This window comes from Perca fluviatilis, chromosome 17 (genome assembly GCF_010015445.1).
Source record: "Perca fluviatilis chromosome 17, GENO_Pfluv_1.0, whole genome shotgun sequence".
In the NCBI taxonomy this organism is placed as follows: Eukaryota; Metazoa; Chordata; class Actinopteri; order Perciformes; family Percidae; genus Perca; species Perca fluviatilis.
The window spans coordinates 36,063,848-36,088,724 of record NC_053128.1 but is presented as its reverse complement, the minus strand read 5'-3'; the positions used below and the strand labels follow the sequence as shown (position 1 = coordinate 36,088,724).

General features: G+C 43.0%; 1 long non-coding RNA gene across 1 annotated transcript; it reads left to right on the top strand.

Moving 5' to 3' along the window:
- The first annotated feature begins 18,101 nt into the window (after positions 1-18,101).
- On the top strand, positions 18,102-21,903 carry LOC120545339. The gene is made up of 3 exons (XR_005636663.1): positions 18,102-18,200; positions 18,351-18,445; positions 21,825-21,903. It is a non-coding gene; the product is annotated as an uncharacterized LOC120545339 (long non-coding RNA).
- The last annotated feature ends 2,974 nt before the right edge of the window (positions 21,904-24,877 follow it).

The following is a 24,877-nucleotide window of genomic DNA, read 5'->3' as shown; positions in this document are numbered from 1 at the left end:
TAAGAAATATGCTTGATGTTTTTGTAAGGGAATGGTCCCCATTAGAATTATAAATTATAAAGAAGAATGGTCTAGAGTATTATGTATAGGGCGAGGGATTTGAAAAGTTACTGAATAAGCACATGAAATATTTAATTTTGCACTGCAACTGCTAGTTTTATTTTACTTTACCCTCTTTTTTGTATGTGACTGTCTGTTTATTTTTTGTATCACTTGTGGTTCCTTGTAATGTCTCACATTAAAATAAAAAATAAATAAATAGAACATAAACACACACACACAGACACACAGATACAGACACTGCATGTTTTTACCACATGAATTTGTCTTTGTAGGATTATTAAATTAACGCTAGCTTTCCTCTCTCTGTATGAACCAGGATCACATGGTGCAGAGGCCTGGACTACGAAGCAAGATTTGGCGTTACCGAGGTCACTTCAGGTTCAACCCTTGTTACCGGGTTCAATCGCCGTGGTAACACCTAACCTGGTCGGGGGAGAGAGACAGAGAGAGAGAGACAGATAGAGAGACAGAGAGAGAGAGAGACAGAGAGAGACAGAGAGAGAGAGAGAGAGCGAGAGAGAGACAGAGAGAGAGAGGGAGAGAGAGAGACAGAGAGAGAGACAGAGAGAGAGACAGAGAGAGAGAGACAGAGAGATTTTTGATTTTTAAAGGAACTTTATTTAATCAATGTTCCATCCTGTTATTTACAAAATAAACTGTTCAACAGGCCATTAAATACATACAGACATAAACACTCAACTACATGACATCAGCTCCTGAGAGAAGAGGAGCTGGTCTCCTTCTACAGAGCACAACACATCACCATGGGCCCAGATCACCCTGAACTCATCCACATCCTTCATCTCTGCATAATAGTTAAAATCAATCCTGATTCTGGCTTTCACCATCCGAGCAAACAGGAGATTTACATTAACATCAACAGAGTCATCCATCTTCCTCTTCCTACTCACATACACCGCCATCTTTGATTGGCCCAGGATGAAATTCAACAACTGACATTTATATTTAGCAATTTTACTATACCTGAACCCAAGGATGAACATGTTTTTAGAGAAGACCTCCCCTACCTTACTGAACAGCTTCTCCAGCAGTAAGAACAACGGAGGCAGACGCACACACTCACAGTAACAGTGAAACACAGTTTCTGTCTCATCACAGTAGGGACATTTATCACTAGCACCAGGACTAATGACAGACACAAACTTATTGACTGCCACTATCCCGTGTAGCACCCTCCACTGGAGGTCAGCTACTCTCTTTGTTAACGGGGGCTTATATAAACTCCTCCATGCAGGTTGGACATCAGCCGCCCAACCTAGATGTCCTCGCCACGGTGTGTCAACCCGTTGGTGGAGCTTACTTTTATTTAAGCACAGCACCATCATCTTATAAAAACCTTTCCCTTTCACCTCCTTCATGTCTAAAGTGCAGTGCTTTACATTTAAAAAACGACCAACAAAGTGATCCAGACATGGACAGACACATAAATCAGGGAAGGAGTCCTCAGTCTGAGGTGTGGTCAGACCACCAGTATATTGCTCCAGCATTATGGATTCATGTCCGGACAGTTTGTGCTTCCAGTAATCCAACAGTTTGGTGATGATCCTGATGGATCTCACCCCCAGAACAGCTGCCAAAGCAGCAGCATTGTCTAGTTTATGTCCTGTGATGTCCACCACCGTCCCCAGGGTGAGCACCCGTGCTCTGCAGAACGTGTCCGTGATGGCTGAACCAGCCCAGCAGGGGTAATCCAACCGGTCCCCGTAGACCACCGGCTCCTGAAGCAGCCAGTGTAGGGAGTCACCTTGCAGCCGCCTCTCCTTGACCACCAGCTTCCACACGGTGAACAAGCCTCGATAGAAAGGAGGTAAAAACTGGACACTCAGCTTCCTGGCGTCCATCAGGAACAGCGAATCCGTTAATCTAAAACCTTTAAAACTGTTCAGCACCCAGTGGGCCAGAGGTCTCCAGACCAGGTCCTTAGGGCCATAGAGCAGCCTCTGGAGGAACTGCAGGCGGAAAGCAGCGCCCCTGCTGGCCAAATGTACCAGTCCTTGTCCTCCTTCATCCAGTGGAAGGAACAGAACAGACTGGGGAATCCAGTGCAGCTTGTACCAAAAGAAATTAACTAAAACAGCTTGAATTTTAACAAGCAAATTAGAAGGGGGGTCTACACAAGACAGTTTATGCCACAGAGAGGAAGCCAGCAGATTGTTGATAACCAGAGTCCTCCTTCTGTAGGACATGCTCGGTAAGAGCCACTTCCATTTTTTTTAACCGGCCTTCTATCTTCTCCAGAGCGTTATCCCAGTTTTTTTCCAACACACAGTCCTAACCCAAAACACTCCCAAATACTTTATCCCTCCTTTCTTCCATGTAAGCAGCCTCCTGGGAGAGATAGAGTGCCCTGTAACCTATCCCCACCACCACCGCTTCACTCTTAGCCCAATTAACCTTGGCAGAAGAGATGTGATTAAAAAAACTCACATTCGCTACCAAAGTATTGATATCTGCTTGTTTATTTAAAACAATCACGACATCGTCAGCATAAGCTGAAAGTTTAACAGCTGAAGCACACCCAGGGAAATAGACACCCAAAAGTTCATTCCTGAGCTTATGAAGCAGAGGCCCCAATAGCCAGGGAATAAAGCATCCCCGACAGAGAGCATCCCTGCCGGACCCTCTCTGCACATTAAAAGGTGCAGCCAAACCACCATTAACCTTCAATATACTCGCAATGTCACGGTACAGTACCCGAATCTTAGCTATGAAACCTGGGCTGAAACCAAAAGCATTGAGCGTGTGCCACAAGTACTGATGTTCAACCCGGTCAAAAGCCTTTTCCTGGTCTATGGAAATAAGACCAGTATCCATACCCAGTGAGCTAGAGACGTCCAAAACATGCCGAACTAGAGTGATATTATCACTCATTAACCTGCCGGGCACACAGTAGGTCTGGTCGATATGGACCACTTCACTCATCACCTCCCGAAGCCGGGAAGCGAGAGCCTTGGACAAGATCTTGTAGTCCCCACACAGCAGAGAAACAGGTCTCCAGTTCTCTATCTCCTGCAGATCTCCCTTCTTCGGCAGCAGGGTGATGACTGCCCTTCTGCAGCTCAGCGGCAGACGTCCTCTGCTCAGGCATTCCTGGAACACCTCCAGCAGATCCTCTCCAACCACGGGCCAGAAGGTCTTATAAAAATCCACAGGCAGCCCGTCGATGCCTGGTGCCTTCCCGTTCCCCAGGCTCATCAGAGCCACATGCAGCTCGTTCAGGGACAGTTGGTGTCCAGCACCGTGTTGTTATCAGCTCCCACCTGAGGAAGGCCATCGTAGAAAGGAGCAGCTGACTCAGCGTCTTCCACATACTCCTCTCCGAACAGGTCTTTATAGAACGATGTGGCATACCTCCTGATCTCAGGCGTCCCCGTGATCGTACCTCCATCTGCAGAGCGAAGGGAGTGGATGATCTTTCTCTGCCCGTTCTTCCGCTCCAGACCAAAGAAGAACTGCAAGGGGGCATCCATCTGGGAGGCGTTCATGAAGCGGCAGCGGACCAGAGCCCCCTGTGCTGTGATGCCCAACAGGTTGGCTAAAGCAGCCTTTTTAACTTTAAGAGCTTCAACATGCCCTTGATTTCCTGTGGAATCCACCAACTCCTGTAACTCCACTACTTCTATCTCTAGGTCTTGAAGAGACCTGGTAATGTGCTTGGTGACATTGCGAGTATATTGCTGACAAAAAAGTTTCACCTGAACCTTCCCAATATCCCACCACTGCTGCAACGATGGGAAACTGGACTTTTGGCTCTGGTGTATACCCCACACACACGCAAACCCCTCTTTAAAAGAGTTATCGTTTAAAAGTCCAGTATTAAAGTGCCAATATGCGCTGTGCAATTTTACATTTTGAATATAAACAAAGCACTGGACAAGACAATGGTCACTAAAACCAACAGGAGTAATTACACACTGCTTAAAAACACCAAAATGGTGTTTAAAACAATAAAACCTGTCCAGCCTGGCCAAAGACAACATGTTGTCTCTGGAGTGACTCCAGGTGTACTGCCTGGTGTTCAGGTGAAACCCTCTCCACACATCCTTCAGCTCACAGCCCTCCATCAGACGCCTGAGTCGGGCTGAGGAGGCAGGATGAGGCTCCAGGTGGTTACGGTCTAAAGTGGGATTCTCTGTGCAGTTAAAATCACCTCCCAAAAACAAAAAATCATCAGTACAATCCTGAATGACATCACACAAAAGGTTTAAAAAAGTCATTCGTTCAACGGCCAGAACTGGAGCATACACATTTATAAAAATAAGGTTTACATTTTCATACTGAACCTTGGTATATGATAATACCACATGATCTCCTTCACACTAAAGGAGCAGGGCCGAAAGCCCTTAGAGAAGAGCACCCCGACCCCCCCACTGTTAGAGGCCTTATGGCTGAGAATAACCTCCCCCGGCCACTGCTTCCTCCACTCACTCTCATTCTCCACATCACTGTGAGTCTCTTGCAAAAAAATAACATCAAGATTTTTTAACTCCATCAGTTTAAAAAGAGAAGCTCTTTTAACATCACTTCTTGCTCCATTAATGTTTAAAGATCCAATTTTTAGTTCCGCCATTAAAAAGGAAAGATCAAAAACAAAAACACACACAACATGTATGTGGAGAAACATATTACACCTAATCATCATCCTCAATCAGTTGAGCTCTGACTTTGGTGACCAGTTTCTTGAGGCGGTAACCCTCTTGTTTAGTGAACCCTTCTGTATCTGTCCTGAGCCAGGCCACAGACCTGATGAACCCTCTGAGATCAGGGAAGAACTGCTCGGTCTTAACTGCCTTGATCCCTTTAGTGTCCTGCAGGAACTTCTTAATTTTATCCAGAGGATAAAGAGTTAACTCTTCTGCTTGGGATGCAGTCCACTCACATTCCTCCTCCTCATCATCCTCATCCTCATCACTCAGATCCTCCAGCAGCTTTTTAGCTTTTGACTCACTCTGCTCCTTTGTGAGCACTGCTTTTTCTTTTGCTGGAACCTTTAATGATCTCCATCTCTTCAGACAGATTATCAGCCAAATCAACATCAGCCACATTAATAACATCCTGACTGCAGCCTTTTCCTTTAGCACTGCCTTTATTTTTCCCTGTCTGTTTGTTATTGTCTGGTTTGTCATTAGACTGGGCATGGCCTTCGTTTACACTCTCACTATGTTCAACATCTCTCTCTTTTTCCTGCGTGACTGGCTCTGTAACCTGTGCAGTTTCTGCACTCTGTTGCACACCTGCCGAGTCTGAGTCAGCCGCAGGAGGCGCAACATCTGAGTCTGAGCCCCCCGGAGGCGGCTCTGCGGCCCGATCGGCCGAACCGCCCGGCCCATCGGGACCGTGGGCCGGATCCGTGGGACCGGGGGCCGGCCGGCGCGGACAGGAACGGACCAAATGACCCTCCTCCCCGCATCCAAAACACTTCATCGTATCCGACGATGCAAACACAACATAAGTGAAACCGTCAACTTTAAAACTGAACGTTAGATTTAGATCCGCGCGTTGTCTTTTAAAATCATGAAGACTTGTCTTCTGCGCACATTACGTGCCTGAGTTTTGGTGATTTGCACCGCGGAACCATTTTATTGGAGACATCAGCTGGCGCGTACGCGACAGCTCTCTGGCCAAATCATCAGTTTTAATGAACGGAGGAGCGTTTGAAACGGTGATCTGTTTAGCCGGGCTCACCAGCGCGGGAGAAAACGGGGTGAAAGTATCCCGGATCACAACACCTTTCTCCACCACAGTGTCAACCTTCACCCACATCATCCAGGAAAATCACCACGGCCCTTGTTCATACGGAGGCCGACAGCACGCTGTCAAACCCCTACACCCCGACAGCATAGCTGGCCTCCTCCACTGAACAGCCCACATGCGGGAAATCCTCACCGCGTAGCCGGTGTTAGCTTCTCTAGCACCGCGTAGCCGCCAGCCGGGCATTATAACCGGCTGACAACCAAACTCCCCAAACTAAACCCTCCACCAACTAATAATTAACCACCACACAACCAAATAAACACATACAAAACCAAAAATAAAGAAAAAACAAAGATAGAAACTCACATGCTCCTGAGACTCACTCTGCACTCTCACTCACGCATCCCGCTCACACAGAGAGACAGGGAGAGAGAGAGAGAGAGACAGAGAGAGAGAGAGAGAGACAGGAGAGAGATGGGGAGAGGGCAGAGAGAGACAGAGAGAAGACAGAGAGAGAGACAGAGAGAGACAGAGAGAGAGACAAGAGAGGGCAGAAGAGAGACAGAGAGAGAGAGACAGAGAGAGAGGGGGAGAGAGAGGGAGAGAGATTGATTTTTACAAAACCTTTATTTTTCAGAAAGACATTTCTTTCTCTACCAGAACATCATATTCTTAGATGCACAAAACCAATTAAAACCACATGTAATAAATAAATAATCTCATAAATACACAGAATGAAAGACGAGCTCATCGTCCTTCACAGAGCACAGAGCTGAGGTGAAACACCACTGGTCTAAGAACTGGGTTATATCTTTCATCAGAGAGAGGAACCTAAAATCCACTCTCACTCGGGCCTTCACCAGAGCCACGTACAGCTTGGTCAGCTCTAGTCCACACACGTTCTCTATCTGGTTTTTATGACTTTTATAAATTGACATTTTGGCCTGACCCACAATAAAATTCAACAATTGCCACTTATTCGCATTTTTCTTTCTGTAGCTAGCACCAAAAATAAAAGCAGTCTCACTAAAAACCTCTCCACAATCTAAAAACACAGTTTTTAAAATGTTAAAAAGAGGTTTCCGCCTGTAACAGTCCAGATAGCAGTGAGTGATGGTCTCAGGGTGGAGACAGAATGGACACATGGAGGACATGGTGGGATTAATCTGGGACAGGAAGACATTCACGGCCAGAGCTCCGTGGAGGATCCTCCACTGCAGGTCTCCAGACCTCTTGTTCAGGGGAGGCTTATACAAGACTCTCCACACTGGTGTCCTGTCTTTCATCAGTCTGTCCTTCCACACCATGTCCTTCCTCTCACTCAGCTTGTTATGGTGGGTGGCCAGAACACAGTTCCTATACAGACCTTTCCCAGTCTGCATATGGAAGTCAGCACCACATGGTGTATGTTGTGCTGGTGAGTCAGTGTTATTAATTAAAAAACCAAGGTCTGGAAAGGGGTCTCCAGGAACGGGGATTTCTGTCCCATTAAAATAGTCCCACAGCATCTCTGTCTCTCCACTGTCCAGTCTGGTAATCCACTCGTTCAGGATGGTTCTGGTGTGGCGGGCCGACCTCAGGCCCAACAGAGAGGCCACCGCCTCGGTGTTCAGGAACCCAGGACCCGCAGCCTCCACGATTCCCTTCAACCTGGTCACTCCAGCCCTCCTCAGCCTCTCCGTGAGTCCAGGTCTGCTTCCATCCTTGAGATCCAGCCGGGCCCCCCACACCAGAGGCTCCTCCAGTAGCCAGAACAGAGACGCTACGGGTTCCAGTCTGGTCCATTTAAAACGTGTCCATGCTTTAAAAACTCCTTGGTAAAACGAAGGCAATTTACACAAAGAGATAAAACCACAGTCTACTAAAAACAAAGAAGCATCAAAACCCAGACCTGCAACCCCCCTTAAAATGGTGCTGGTTACTGGCCTCCAGACGACATCATCATTTTCATATAAAAACCTCTGTACAAACTGTAGTCTAAAAGCAGCAGTCCGGCTCTCCAAGTCCACCAAACCCTGCCCTCCCTCCTCCTTCGGCAGATATAAAACACACTTTGGGATCCAGTGCATCATATCCCAAAAGAACTTTAAAATAATCGACTGTATTGTTTTTAAAAGACCAGCTGGGGGCTCCATACATTTCAACTTGTGCCAGAGGCTGGATGCCACCAAGTTATTTATGATGAGCACCCTGCCTCTGTACGACATGTGGGGAAGCAGCCACCTCCATTTTCCCAACGTCCCCTCCACCTTTTCAATAACTCCTTCCCAATTCTTATCCATGGTTCTCTGGTCCCCCAGATAAACCCCCAGGTACTTTAACCCCCCCCCCTCTTCCAGGTCAACCCCCCAGGAAGCAGAAGGAGGCCTCCAGCCCAGCTCCCCACTGCCAGGGCCTCACTTTTGGCCCAGTTTACTTTGGCAGCAGAAAGTTCCTGAAAACGTTTGAACAATATGTCCTAAAATATCTACATCTTTTTGGTTTTTATAAAAACTATGATGTCGTCTGCGTAGGCCGATACAGTAAAAGGTGCAGTAAAACCAGGTAAAAACAGGCCAGTGATGCCAGAGCGGACATTATGCAGCATGGGTTCAATGGATAAGGCGTATAGCATCCCAGACATGGAGCAGCCTTGTCTTATCCCCCGGTTTACTTTGAAGGGTTTACACAAACCTCCATTAATCTTCAGCACACTCTCAATGTTCTCGTACATTACCTTTATCTTGGCGATGAAACCAGGGCTGAGGCCGAACCTCTCCAGGACTTTCCACAGGTAACGGTGCTCAACCCGGTCAAACGCCTTTTCCTGGCCCAAAGAAACCAGACCAGTGTCTACGCCCAATGAACCAGAGACTGTCAAAATATCCCGAATTAGTGACACATTGTCAACAATGGACCTGCCGGGCACACAGTAGGTTTGGGTCCTATGAATGACCCGGTCCAACACCAGCTTCAGCCTGGATGCCAGGACTTTAGACAGCATCTTGTAGTCTGCGCACAACAGAGAGACTGGCCTCCAGTTTTTAATATCCTGTAGGTCCCCTTTCTTTGGGAGGAGGATCAGCACTGCCCTCCTGCAACTCTGCGGAAGGGAACCGCCATTAAAACTTTCTATAAAAAAATCTAAAATGTCTGTTTTTATTACGTCCCAGAATGTTTTATAAAACTCTGGAGGGAGACCATCAATGCCAGGGGCCTTTCCCCCCTGCATGCTTTGTAAAGCTCTAGACACCTCCTCCTCCGTCAGGGGCCCCTCCAGCTCCTCATTGTCATCCCCAGAAACCGTGGGCAGGTCTCTGCAGAACCTGGTGAAAGCCTCGTCATCCTCGGTGTACTCGGTGCTGTAGAGATCAGAGTAGAAGTCCACAGCTCTCTGTCGGATCTGTGACGCTGTCGTGAACGGCTGTCCTCCTGCTGACCTCAGAGCATGGATCATCGCCCACCATCCTGGCCATTCCTTCTTCTCCAAACTAAAAAGAACTTCTAGTTGGAGAGTCCATTAAAGCAGCAGTCTGGAACCTGACCGGATCAGTGCCCCCCTGTGCTCTCATGCCCAGCAGGTCTGCCAAGACGGCTTTTTTAGACTTGAGGTCCTCAATACAGCCTCGATTTCCTGTGGACTCTGCAGAACTCTGCATGTCCACTGTAGATATCTCCAGATCGTTCATAGACTTGGCAATGTCTCGAGAAACATTGAGAGTGTACTGCTGACAAAGCTGCCTGATTTCAACCTTCCCAATGTCCCACCACTGCCTCAGGGAACAAAAATCTCTCCTTCTATCTCTAAAACCTTTCCAAAAAAAAATAAAAGCATCACTAAAATGTGCATCTAAAAGCAAAGCGGTGTTAAAATGCCAATACGCAGATCTGGGTTTAATATTGGCAATGTAAACATCACAATACACATAAGAATGATCAGAAAAACCGATATAGGCAATATACCACACCCTTTAAAAACATTAAAATGGTGCTTAAAACAATAAAACCTGTCTAATCTAGCCATAGTCAACCGGTTGTCTCTGCAGTGGACCCACGTATACTGCCTCTGCTGTGAACCCATGTGTACTGCCTCTGCTGTGGACCCATGTGTACTGTCTCTGCAGTGGACCCATGTGTACTGTCTCTGCAGTGGACCCATGTATACTGCCTCTGCAGTGCATGGCGGTCTCTCCAGACGTCTGAGAGACTGTGTGTCTCCATCAGCCGCTGCATAGCTCGTTTAGAGGCAGCATGTGGTTCGTTATGGTTCCGATCTAAAACATCATCATGTTAAAATCCCCCCCCAAAAATAAAAACTCCTCTGTTTCACACTCACTTAAAACCGTACTGATTTCATTTAAAAAAAGAACTCTATCAGGTCCTGAGTTAGGAGCGTATACATTTATAAAAACCAGATTAAAAACTTCATACTGGGCTCTGACTACTAAGAGTCGGCCCTTTATTCTTTCTTCTACAGTGTGGGACTTTGGTAAAAAGTTTCTTGCAAATAGGATTGCTACTCCTCCGCTGATGCTGCTAAGATGACTTAGCACCACCTGCCCATCCCATTCCCTCCTCCAGTCTGTCTCATTTAAAGTGTCTCTGTGCGTTTCTTGCAACATTGCAATATTTACTCCTTTAAGTTTTAAAAACTCAACAAGGCAAGCCCTCTTCTTCACATCTCTACCACCATTTATATTAAGAGTGGAGATTTTAAAATTACTCAACATGTCAGATGTGAGGAGAGACACACACAAAAAAAATGACACAAAAATAAAGACCAACAACAAACGGACGGACCTAGTTTTCCTCACTGTCTCCATCATTTAAAAGCTCTAGTTTGATCCTCTGAAACAGTTTCTTCAACCTGTAAAACTCTGGTAGAGTGAAGCCTCTCTCACCTCTAAGGTGCATCTGATCTCGTATTGAGATCAATAAAACACTTTTGTTCTCAAAATAGTCTTCAAGGTTTATGTTTTTGCTATTTTTTGTTTTCTGGAGGAACTGTCGTATTAGTTGTACCTGGTACAGTTCTCCCTGTACCGACCCAACAGAGACCTGGGAGTCAGTCAGAGGCTGACTGAGTACACTACAGTCCTCTTCCTCCTCATCTTCCTCTATTTATAACTCCTCTTTCTCTTCCTCCTCCACCCCTTCCTCCTCCTCCTCCTCCTCCCCTTCCTCCCTGTCTGTTCCCTACACACACCCTCACCCGATTTTTTCCTTTTTCTTTTTCTTCACCCACAGCACTTTCCCCTGTCACACACACACTTCCATCACCCTCCCCTCCCACTTCATTCACACAAACACCCGGTGTATTTACATTACTCACCCCGTGCGTCTGGTCGGGCACGGCATCACCACACCGCCGTGCAGCACGCAGAGCGGGCATTGGCTGCTCGGCCGCGCCCCGGCACCAGTCCTCCCCCCCGGACCGGGAGGATTCGGATCACCTCGTCTCGGGCAGGCCCTCACCGTGTGGCCCACCTCTCCACAACCAAAACATTTCATCTCTGATGACGTCGCAAAAGTCACGTATTCATAATCATCTACTTTAACATGGAGCCGGAGGTTTAACTCCTCGTCCCGATGGTTCAGTATCATATGCAGCTGTCTACGGTGAGACACCACGTGCTTCAGCAACGGAGACTTACATCCAGACAGGATCTTCTTAACGGGGGAGACTATCTTCCCGTGTCTGGACAACTCTCTGCTGAGGAAGCCATCAGAGATGAATGGTGGGACGTTGGACAGGACTACCTTGGTGGCTGGTTGAGTGAGCGGCAGCACCTGAACAAACATTTCACACACGGTGATGCCCGCCTCGATAACTTGGTTCACCTTCTCCTCCCGGTCCAGGAAGATGACCACGGCGCCGTTCATCCGAGCGGCCGACATGATATTACCGTGCCCGACCTTCTCCCCCACAGCTAGACTAATGTCCTCCACGCTGCACGGGAAACTAGGACAGATCTTAATGCCATGTTTCCTGGTGAGGGTGGAGAACCCCTCTCCATTCACCATGGAAACTAGGACAGATCTTAACGCCATGTTTCCTGGTGAGGGTGGAGAACCCCTCTCCATTCACCATGGAAACGAGGACAGAGAGAGAGAGACAGAGAGAGAGAGAGAGAGAGAGAGAGACAGAGAGAGAGAGAGAGAGAGACAGAGAGAGAGAGAGAGAGAGAGAGAGAGAGAGAGAGAGAGAGAGAGAGAGAGAGAGAGAGAGAGAGAGAGGTGTTTCATGAGAAGCAGCTGCTTCAAAATGAGCTCCTGATTTTGGTCCTTTTTTGTTTTTGAAAATGAGACAAACTCCCAAATATCTAGACTGAACTCAACTATACCTTGAGGAAGAAAAAGAAACATCAGGAGGAGGAAAAACCCACAAAGGAAAACAAGAAAATACTTTCTGAACAACTGAAAGAAACCCCCGACTGTCTACTGCCCCATCAGGATGAACAAGGAAACATCTCAGATCTAGATCCATGTTTCTACAGAGAGAGTAGAAACATAGTAGTAACTGTGCTGAGATTTTGAAGTATTTTATGTTATTACTTTAAAACTCTTACTTTTTTTAAAGAAATATTTTGAGCTGAAGTTAAACTCTAACCGAGTAGTTAGTTACCATATTAGGTAGCTAGCAAGCAGAGTAAGTCAGCCTACAGCAGCAGAACATAGCAACTGTTGCTAAGCTCAGAATGACCCAACTACTAGTCAATGCTACGAAAATTCCCTACCCGCCAGAGGCCAGAAGTAAGAAAAGCAGAAAACAATACAAACAATTTTTTTTGAAGGAAAGACCAGAGTGTCTATCCGCAGACTGCTACAAAAATGGTGATGTGAGTAATCTCATCTTTCACACCCAACTGCAAAGTGAGTGGAGGTCAGCCATCTGCTCACACTACCAGTCAGTCGATAGAGAAGAGCTCATCAATGGAAGGCAATTCAGAATTAAAGATAAATGTCCTGACACTGTCCCCATCACAGTCAACATCTATACAAATGGGACAGTTATGGTACAAGGTGACCTAAGACAGTTTGATGAAGACTTTCTGACTATAAAAGAAAAAGCACAGAGAGCGAAGACAACCCTGAGCGAAACCATCCAGGAAAACCAAACTGACACCGCTCCATCAAGCGGCACCACATCTGAAGCTCCAGAAAGAGAAAATGACCCTCCCAGTCCAGGTCAAGCTCAGATGCAAAACACAATGACCCTCCTTGAAGAACAGTTTACACAACTGGAAATAGAGCTAAAAAGTGCTCAACAAGACACCATCTAAAGAATGAAGTGGCCAGCCTGACTTTAGAGAGAGAGAGAGAGAGAGAGAGAGAGAGAGAGAGAGAAACAAAATCAACAAAAAAAAAAAACACAACCCTCCCACCACCCCCCCCCCCCCCCCCCCCCCTCTCCCCCTCCCTCCCCCAAAACCCCCCCCCCCCCCCCCCCCCCAGAAAAAAAAAAAAAAAAAAAAACCCAAAAAAAACAAAAAAAAAAAAAAAAAAAAAAAAACACCCAAACCACCCCCCCCCCCCCCCCCCCCCCCCCCCCCACCAACAAAAACAAAAAAACCCCCCCCCCCACCTCCAAACTTACAACTCGCTTCCCACCTATCCAAACTGCACCCTCCTCACCCCACCCAACCCAGGCTACACCTGCCTCACTTCACCCTGCCCAACCTGCCTTATCTCCAGCACCACAGACACAACACGACCCCACTCCCTCCAGACCACAGATTTTGCTCCTAATAGATTCTAATGGAAAATTCACTGATGAAAAAAAACTGTTCCCAAACCACCGTGTACAGACGTTGTGGTGCCCTACAACCACAAGGCCCCTGGAGCTGCTGAGTGAGGACAGACTTGGCTCTCCCAGCCACATCATCATTCATACTGGCACTAATGACCTGCAGACCCAACAAGAGCGAGTGACCTTATCACTAAGTACAGTGATGGAGAAAGCCAGCAGAAACTTCTCCAACTCCCGCATTGTTGTGTCCACCCTTCTACAACGGAAAGACTTTCACCCTGCTACCATCCAACGGATCAATGCCGGCCTCTCCCAGGACGGTGCCCTGAGACCCAACGTGCACCTGGCCCACCACCCCCCCTCAACCTAGACTGTCTATATGATCACGTCCACCTCTACGAGGAAGCTGTCCCCATCTTTGCAAAGACGCTGAAGGACGCCACTCTGAACCGCAACCCAGCCCCTCCACCCTTTACCTTGCCAAGGCTACCATGAAATCCCACTACATCAGCAGCGAGGACCCCCTCAACCACGACCGCCCCAGCCGCTATATCACCACCCCCGCCAGGTCACCGGCAGGCTACTCCCTCTTCTCCCCCCTGAACTGACAATAGCCCCCACAGAGAGACTGACTGACAGGCAGAGCTACGCCCAGACAGCGAGAGGAACAGCCAACCCACCAGCCATCAGCCAACTGAAGGACATCCAGCACATGCTGAGCCTAATCTGTTCACACCTGAACCTTAACACAAAATGTACACACACACACACACACACTTTAGTTTCTTTTTTATTATTATTTTTATCTAAGAAAAGAAAAAATTTACATATATCGTTAACAGGAGTTTGTCTCATTTAGAAACCTTAAGTATTTTAACAGTATGATGTCTTTTTCTATCTCTTGTTGGAATGTGCAGGGCCTCCGGTCCTCAACTTTTGGATTAAAAAGTAAAAAAGCAGAAGTTGATGAGGTCTACAAAGAGACATAAAGAACGTATTGATGGTGGGATGTGGGGCTTTGGGTTGTTCTATGAAGGAGCTGTCTGCTGTATTGTCTGTGAGGAGAACTGTCACTATCCATTTAAACCACAGGACAAAGATCTGAAGTCCATCTGTGTCTTTAGTTAGTTTACTAAAACTGAACACAACATCAATGAGATCAACTAGTGCCTTTTCTTCACATATGTAAGGCAGTTATTAATCATTACAGTATGGACAGTTTATATTAATGAAGACAGTATGTGTGTGTTTATTCTCAGATTACAACTGCTGAACTCAAATAAACAATGTGTATATAGACAAAATGTATGATTATCTAAACATTTTCTCTTATAATCATAAGGCCAATATGAACTCTGTTTGATGAATGGTTCTGGTTTTATGTGGAGATTTGACAACAACAATCTGCAGAAATGTTTATTATTGTTTAAAAAGAAATTGTATAAATAACTAATTTACTGTTTGACTGTTGTATGTATGGTAGTTTCCCATCAGTACATGGTTTAGTATCAATCTGGTGTTAAAGGTTCCTTTCATAAAATATTTAAGGAATTTAAGATGATTTTTTAAAATGTTTAAAATCTGCTTTGATGTCTTTTATTTATTTCTAGATAATTTTAGGGCTTTTCTCGACTTTATTAGAGAGAGAGAGAGAGAGAGAGAGAGAGAGAGATTTTTATCAATATATGTGATTATATATGATATACCCTGGTGTTTTCATGTGCATTCATGCTTAATGACTAGTTATATTTCAGAAGACAAAAACATGTTAATCCATTTATGTTGTACTTTGTTTTATTTTGAATGATTACATATATTGACAGTAAATATATATTTGAACAAGAGGGTAGTCTGAGTGTGGACTGGTAGCTGGAGAGGTACCAGTCCACGTCCTGGTGTGCTGTCCATGTTAATCCATATTAATACATGTCTATATCTTCCTGTGTGTATACGTGAAGCAACAAAAAAAGATAAACTAATAACTTCTTTATTATATTCTGTTGTTGCTCCTGGAATAACATCCTGATTGATTTGTAGTATTTTGTGAATCATTAATAAAATGTCTGCTTGATGAAACCAGTTTCCTCCGAGTGTCTTCACTGGATCATCAGCAGCTTTATGAATCTGGTGAACTTTCTGCTCAACTTTCTTCAATAAACATGTATTTCTCTTTTTTATGTTAATGATATCATCAGCAGCTTTTTGAGTTTCTTTCTTTCTCCAAGAAACATCTATTTCTCTTTGTTATGCCATTTTATGTTATATATTATCATATCTATTTACATACATACATAAGTATAAACTTGAAATTAAAGTTGTGAATATGTTGATGTGTTGAAACATGTTGAATGTGAATCAGTCTAATAACGTTCAGGTCAAACCCAATAAAACTTGTGATGTTTAGTATTTGATATCAAACATTGTTGATATAAAATAATTGGAGGACGTAGAGACAGAAACTCACCACCTTTTGGTAATGTTTCCTTTCATGTTTCAGTTGGACCTCAAGACATGATCAGCCAATCAGAAAACACTCCTATTATTATTATATAAATACAGAAGATAATCAGTTTAGGAGTCTGATAACTGACGATATGAAACAAAGATTATTATCCAATCAGAAAGAGGATGTGAACATTTATTTTGTCTTAGTGAGTTTCTCTGTTTCTATTTAGTATTTTATTGGTTGTTATGCTGATTATGTTTCATAGTTTTAAACTGGGTTGTTATTAAAAAGTGTCCTAAAGTCAATAAAGTTTTCATTTGAAGGAGAAGATGAACCAGCAGTGATGTTTCCTTTTGACCAGCAGGTGGTGAAAGAAACTAACTGAAGCTGAAACACCCTCTGGAGCTGGAAATTATACATCCTTTATAGTTTACATAGTTTAATAACATGGAAATATAATCACTGTCAAATATAAGTCTAAGCACGCTGTTAATAAACTGTCATATCATCTACCTCATAAAGAAACCGCTTACATTAATCATCCCATATTTATTCCAGCAGCCTTTACACTCGGCACTATTATCTTACTCTTAACAAAGACGATTGTTGTTGTTGTTTAATATATATAGTTATATTTAAATCTTTATATTTTTAATATATAGAGTATTGTCTAACTCTTGACCCTTGTGTTGTCTTCGGGTCAAATTTGATCCATTTTCAAAATATCTATATCAGAAATATGTGTTTCTCTTTAACTACCTAGTTTTAATAACCCCAAAATAACATGGATGGTTCTTTACAAGTACAACCAAAGATCGGATCTCTACTTTCGATAAAGTTTGGGTGTTTTATTCAATGTTTGGAAACAGTTTCCTCACTTAACGTTGACATATACCAGTCTGTGATTATCCTTCCTTTATATATTATAATATTAGGCTAAATAATTCATAATTTCAGCTTTTTTTAAGTCAAGAATTAGGTCATTTCCTATGAATGAGGTTTAATGACCATGAATTCCAAAAATAAGTGTAGAACTTAGTAATAAGTTATTTAGTGGTGTTTATACGTGGTAGAGATAGGAAGTGTTAAACTTAAAAAAAAAGCGCCAAAACATTGAAAAAAGCGCCAAAAGTGTCGTCGCCCCCCCCCCAACATGGCAGCACATGGTATGGCTGGATTGGCAGGCCCCCAGGATTTAACAGTCCTTCACCTTTGGCCTCTCCTTTTCTCCACCAGGAAGGCCCTCCAGCATGGTAACAAAGAACAAAACATGATGATTAATATAACACAACAATGATTATTTAACACTACAATTTAAAATGTGTTCACTCCATTTAAACAGTGTAAGGCTCAAAGTAAATAAATATGTAGATTATAAATCAAATGACCAGTGTTTAGACTACTTTAGTGATCATGAATAGTTTGGGGTGTGGCTGACTGTAAAGTTAACCTGTGTACTAAACAGAATAGGGGGACATTGTGTACAGTGTTACCATTGCTGTCTGTTGTTACCATGTGGAGCTGTTGGCCTTCACACTGTAAAAAGTAGTTAAATGTTGGTCTGTCTTTGTTCATCTTAGCTGTGGGTCTGGTTCTGGATGGAGGTTACATCGACAGCAACCAAAAACCAGAGTCAGATTTCTTGGATTTGTTCACATACTATAAAGATATTCAGAACTTATATGATTGTTAAATTATCAGGAAGAGTTAAATGTTGATATATTGAACAACATTGAGAATGTCAGTAAGAAAAGCTTTAGAAATGTAAATTTACATTTGAGGAAATGTTTGGTTGAGTCTCATTCAGGGCATGGTACAGTCCTGAATGTTGACGCAGAAAAGCTCTTTATTGGAGGTGAGGAAGATACCAGACGTTCATTTAACTAAACTACCATCATAGTCTTCATCACTGAAATCTTTTCTCTTATTAAACTGGGAAATACTGTTTGAAAATGTTTCTGCTAAAACATAAATCTCACCTTTATGTTGTCTGTCAAAGTTGGTTTTTGATAGATATAAAAAGTTGGTGTTTCCTGCTTTCTGATTTTCAGACGTCTCTGAGCCAGTTTGTGTGAAATCGTTACCACAGAGCATCCTCCCTCCCTTCCTGTTTACTGATGATTTGAATTCAAACGGTTTCTCTTAAACCATGTGACTCCAGATGGTCCTCCTCCCTCTCTACTGATATACTGTATCAACTGTTCTCTTCTCTCTCTGCCTCCTCTACATCACAGACCAACAACACAGGTAAGAACACTTTGGAACACGAAATACTTTAAAATGATCAGATCAGGAGGTAATACCAGATATAAATGCATGAGGAAAATGTATTTGACATAACTAATAACTGAACATACTACCTTACATTCATATGTTTTATTATTTTCTTTCTTCCAGACAGTGTCCATAGTCACCTCGTCACCGATCTTCAGGAACTTCAGATCCATTTCTCTGGACCTCTTCCTGGGTTGACCTGGACTTTAAACACACAGGTATGGATCACAGGTTGGAGGGTTTTCTGTCTTCCTGTTTGTTACATCAGCTACTGCTCTGCTCCTGAGATGAACAGGTTTTTCAAAGGTGTCCCTAAAAAAGAAAAGAAGAAGTAGTAAAGTGTTTAAACTGTTTGATAAGTGACCATAATGTGAAATGTTTAACACCTCTAACTGTGCTGGACCCCTGTTGTTGGTCGAGCATTTAAAAAGACTTAAGTTTCTAAAGATGGAGTATAGAGAGAAGCTTCCACATACAGACACCTCTGATTTTACCTCTGGTTAGTGTTTGAACTTGATACAACTTGATAGATGGCTCCATTTCAGATTAAAATCATTTATAATTTTGAATCAGGATTATCTGTTTAAAGGATGGTAAACAGACAGTTTAAGTCTTTTCTCTGTGAAAACATCACTAAAGAGATAAACTGCATGTTATGGTTTCTCTCTCAAGAAGACGTTATTAACTCAGATTAAAATGATGTCATAAATCAGGAATGCAACTGATGTATGTTAGAGTCCCCTGACCCCCCCACATATCAAACTCACTGTGGTTGATCACTGTCTTCTACTTCCAGAAAACTTACATGGTGAAGAGAGGTTTGTTACAACACTGATATACACTCACCTAAAGGATTATTAGGAACACCATACTAAGACCATGTTTGACCCCCTTTCTCCTCCAGAACTGCCTTAATTCTTGGTGTCATTGATCCAACAAGGTGCTGGAAGCATTCTTTAGAAATGTTGGCCCATATTGAGAGGAGAGCATCTTACAGTTGATGGAGATTTGGGGGATGCACATCCAGGGCACAAAGCTCCCGTTCCACCACATCCCAAAGATGTTCTATTGGGTTGAGATCTGGTGACTGGGAGAGAGAGAGGACAGACAGACAGAGAGAGAGGACAGACAGACAGAGAGAGGACAGACAGACAGAGAGAGAGGACAGACAGACAGAGAGAGGACAGACAGAGAAAGGACAGACAGACAGACAGACAGAGAGACAGACAGATAGAGAGGACAGACAGAGAAAGTCATATGAATCAGAATCAGATTATTTTATTGATCCCTCAGGGAAGTTATTTAGTTACAGTTACTCACATCAATAATACGTGTATAAAGTATGAAGTAACATAGCTGCAATAGAACATCAATAAAACATGTATAAAGTATAAAGTAACATAGTTACAATAGGACATAAATAATACATGTATAAAGTATAAAGTAACATAGCTGCAATAGGACATAAATAATACATGTATAAAGTATAAAGTAACATAGCTGCAATAGGACATAAATAATACATGAAGTAGAAAGTAAGATTATGTTAAAAAGATATTTTCAAACATTACTCCAGATTAAATTATTAAAGAATGGTTCCTCTCATGATTGATATCTATTTTAAGTATAAATAAGTACAGTATGAATATAAGTATCAGTGGGTAAATACCACCTTGATACATGTAGCTGATAACCCTCCCAACCCCCGGACTTTCTTCTACCCGCCAACTGTGCAATATTTAATATTTAATACCATTGATAATACTGATAATACTGTGCAATAGCATTACTCTCATTGTCCGATATCTATTACTCATTGAATATGATCACCACTATTGAACAATATTTAAATAATGTGCAATAACTCACACTGCATATCACACTGTATATAAAAACATACTTTTTTATTTTTTTATATGTATATAGTGTGTCAGAACTGTGCACCTTACCCGCCTTTTTTGCACTACTATTTTATTACATGTTGTTACATTTTCTACGTTCATGTTGGCACTGCAGAAGGAGTTGCTTTTATTCTCGTTGTACATGTGTATAATGACAATAAAAGGCATCTATTCTAAATTATTGCACCGAGTAATTATTGTTTAAATTGTATTTGATGTGTAGATATGTGCTGTGACAGAGTAGAAAGGAGGAATTATATATTAAACTGAGACATATCACACATTTCAGCTGGCTGGGATTGATATTTTCTATTGGAATTGTTTATATTATTATACCTTAAGCTTTGTGATAAATGTTCTGCTGAATGTTTTAATGTTCATATCTATGTTAACATCCCTATCTGTGTCTGCAGGTGTGTGTGTGTGTGTGTGTGTGTGTGTGTGTGTGTGTGTGTGTGTGTGTGTGTGTGTGTGTGGTCTGTGTATCTTTCTGGATGAAAATACATATTCTGCTGTTTCTGATGCAGACCAGTGGCAGAGCCAAGATGGAGGCTGACTGATGGCTCTTTTGACAAATCACATGCAGTTTTATCAGAGGAAAGAGTGTTTGCTCTGCCAATAAGATAAGCCAAGTGGGAGGGACTTGTATTGAGTGTTGGAGGACGAGTCCAGGGAGGCCAGGAGGACCCTTGAGGCCCCTGGAGGCCCCTGGAGGCCCCTGGAGGCCCCTGGAGGCTGAAATGAGTCTGATTGGCTGACTGATTTAACCCTACAGTATGTTGTTATCAAAGAGGAACAAACAAGTGGTGGTGAGAGCCTCCAAACCAGAGACAACACATCTCAGAGCTGTTTACCACCGTTTAGAGGACACATGTCCTTCAACATGGTAACCATAGCAACACACTGCACGCCGTTTAGAGGCTGTAAACTCGTTGAGAAGCATTGACACGGCAAGACATAGAGACCGTCTATAAACTACTACCCAAAAAAGATAAAACAAAAATATTTTCAAAATTATGAATATGCTTATTTTTTTTAAAGTAACTGCTGTAGTAGCAGGAGACAAGTTATAATTGAGGTAAGTTTGGAGACCCTACCTTATTTAACCGTTAAATTAATAAACATTTTTGCATCTCTTTTCCGTGTTGTACTTTGTTAGCATGGTAAGATCAGGCGAGGCTCCAGTTTTCTCCTCCCAGATCAGTCTGGCACCTTGAGTAGAGAAAAGTTTGAGCCGTTCGCCAAACGACCGACCAATCAGCGTTGGTTTTGAGGCAGGTTAGGTGTGACACAATGAGAAGCTGACTGTTCAGTCTAAACAACGGTGGCGGCTCCACGGAAGAGATGGCGTAGCTATCGCAGCAAGTTTTGGACCGTCCAACATGTTGAATATGAGATCAGTATTATTGTTGATGTTGGCTGAGGCTGCTCTAACTCAGAGTTTTCTTTTAATCTGAAAGGAATAGAGAGTTTTTAAATGTCAGAAATCTCTAAGGGAGTCTAGTTCTCCCTCCCAGCTGCTGCAGAGAGGAGCTGAGAGGAAACACCTGTGTGTGTGTGTGTGTGTGTGTGTGTGTGTGTGTGTGTGTGTGTGTGTGTGTGTGTGTGTGTGTGTGTGTGTGTGTGTGTGTGTGTGTGTGTGTGTGTGTGTGTGTGGGTTTATTCTGACGATGTGTGTCTCTTCCTGTCTCCACAGAACCTTTCTGATCACATCAGATCACAGTTTGATTTAAAGTCAGCTTCTTCATCTCTCTGAAGAGGAGATCTCAACACTTCCAGGACCAGGAGACCTCTCTCCTCATCTGTCTGAATTAATGGATGAAAATGAAGTCAGAAGGGTGCAGGAGGAAACAGATGAAGTCAGAAGAGCAAGATATGTTGCTGGAGGAGTAGGAGCAGCAGTAGGAATAGTAATCCAGCTCCTTGCAGCTCCGGTCACTGGGGGGGGGAGTTCAGCAGCACTAGGAGCAGCTGCAGTAGTAGCAGCAGGAGGAGCTGCAGGTAGAGCCGTAACAGCTACAGTAGAAGAATCAATAGTAGGAGGAGCAGTAGCAGGAAGTGTAGGAGCAACAGTAGGACTAGGACTCATGGTCCTTGCAGCTCCGGTCACTGGGTGGGGTAATTTAGCAGCAGTAGGAGCGATAGCAGTAGCAGCAGGAGCTGTATTAGGAAAGTTAGCAGTAGGAGGAGGAAGATGAGCTGTGGTTGTAAATGCAATAAAAACAATAAAAGAGAACAGAAGTGTAAATAAAGTAGAAGAGCTGGGGAAAGAGTTCATGGAGATTGTTGAACCATTGAAGAAGGACCTGGAACAAATAAAGAAGATGTGTGAGAAGTTGGAGGAAAGATCAGCTGAAGATCAGTCTGAAATCACTCTGATACATGTGGAGGACTTTCATAAGATTATTAGAAACGTTTCTGAAGAGAAATCACAATTTTGGCTGATCTGTGTGGCAGAGTTGTTAATGACTTTGATCAGATGAAGAAAGACTGTTTGATCATTTATCTAACATACTGGACTTTATGTAACTGAATCAGATGAACAATAATACTTAATGATATTTGATATGTTGGACTGTTGATCTCTGGTTTAATATTAAATTTCACTCACTGTTGGCTCTTGGACTGAGACTGAATTATGTTGTAAGTATAGAATATGATATTTACTTTCTCTAAACATGCTGCTGCTTATAATTCTGTCTGAAACATGATTATGTTTCTGTCAGATCCAGAGCAGAGAAAACCAGTCTGATGAACTGTGAAACATAAAGTGATGCTAGCTGAGAATAGATGAGCCGTGTAGTAACGTAGCAACACCACAAGATGGCAGCAGCTGCATCTGATGCACCGTGGGGGGGCCCTGCACATGTTTCACAATAAAAGCCTGGATAGAACCATGCACATGTTTCACAATAAAAGCCTGGATAGAACCCTGCACATGTTTCACAATAAAAGCCTGGATAGAACCCTGCACATGTTTCACAATAAAAGCCTGGATAGAATGCTGCACATGATTCACAATAAAAGCCTGGATAGAAACTCTCTCTAAACGCCACAAGTTTGTCTAAACCTTCAGTGAAAAGGTATCAGCTACAGTCCTCACAGGTGAGACGCTGCTGCTGTTTGATCATGTGATTTCAGAGCAACTGAGCGTGCTCAGAGCTGATTTACCTGCATCAACAAACAGGTAAGAACCTCTTAAACTCTTGATGAAGATCTGACTGTAATAATTAAATGATGAAGGTGATCAAACATAGCTGATCTTAGATGTTCAGTATTTGTTCACGTTGACCCAACAGTTTGTAAAGAAGAGGCTGGAAACTCTCCAGATATCCAAATGTATCTTTAAGAAGCTGTAATGTTTAGAGTTGTGTTGGTGTGAATGGGAGAGAAGTTTGAGTTTCCTCCCAGCAGCAGCAGCATGTACCTGAGTGGAGCTGGGAGGAAACACCTGTGTGTGTGTGTATGTGTGTGTGTAATCAGCTGTTCGCGCTAACTTGTTTCAAGCTAGAGACACATTGGATTTGCATGAAAACATGTCCCAGAGAACGGTCGACTCTGTACACATGTTATTAACCCCTAAGGTCAATTGTCCTTTAATGAAGAAACTCAAAGAACATGCAGCTTCATTCATCAGAGAGTTTGACAGCAGTGAACAGAAGATGAGACAGATTGTTAGAGAGTTTAGGAAGATCGCTGATGAAGTCAGAAAGATGCAGGAGAGAACAGAGTCAGAACAGCAGGAACTGGTGTACTAGAAGTCTCAGCTTGAGTGGGTGATTTATGAATGATTTATTTTTAAATGAATGGCTGTATATGTTTACTCTCTAAATCTGTCTGTGTGATGGGTGTTACAGGCTAAATGAAGGTGCTAATCTTTAATTCATTTCAAAGTTTGACAGGTCATATTTGGTCAAAACATTTCAAATATCAGTTTGTATTGGGTCAGATACTGAAAACAGAACATGTCACTCCACGGAAATACAGATTTTAATCCTGAAACTAAACCTCCGTTACGTGATACCAGTAGTTTATCTACAGCTAATGTTTCGAGGCCTTTTCTTCATCCTGCAGCTTCTATCAGTATTATGTAATATAATATAAGTTAAATATTAAGTAGTCAGTGTGAGCACAACTGTTCTGATATGTTCTGAATGTGCAAAAATCAGAGTTGTAAAATATGAAATCACAGATCATATATAAATGTAGATACGCCATTGTCCACTGCGGGTCATTGGAGCGTTCTGCCTGTGACCATTTTGTGCCGAGCATTGCTCTCCTCCTTATGCATGTGTGTCCATGAAAAAAGGAGGTTTATCCATAATTAAAATCATAATTTCTCGCTGAATTTCCAATCGGTTTTCAAGCCGTTTGCTACAAATGCCAGACATGTATTTGGAATACTTGGTTACATTAAAATTGAGTTTTCAAACCAAAATACCTTATCTTGTGAAGGTATTAACAGTAATATAATTTAAACAGGTGAGTTATATAAACAGTTGTCATGAAGGGAGACATTAGCTTTAGAGACCCATTTTCTCTACCAGGCTGTAAACGTGTTTATTTCTGCTGTATGATTTTTTTTTTAGCACGGGGGTCTGTGGGAAATGACTCGAGGAACTGCAGTTCTATAAAACACATGACAAATATTTTCAGCATCTTAATAATAATAATAACAATAATAAAACAAAAAACAAAACCCCAGAAACCCTACATTAGATATAAACATAATTAAACAGCAAGACAAGC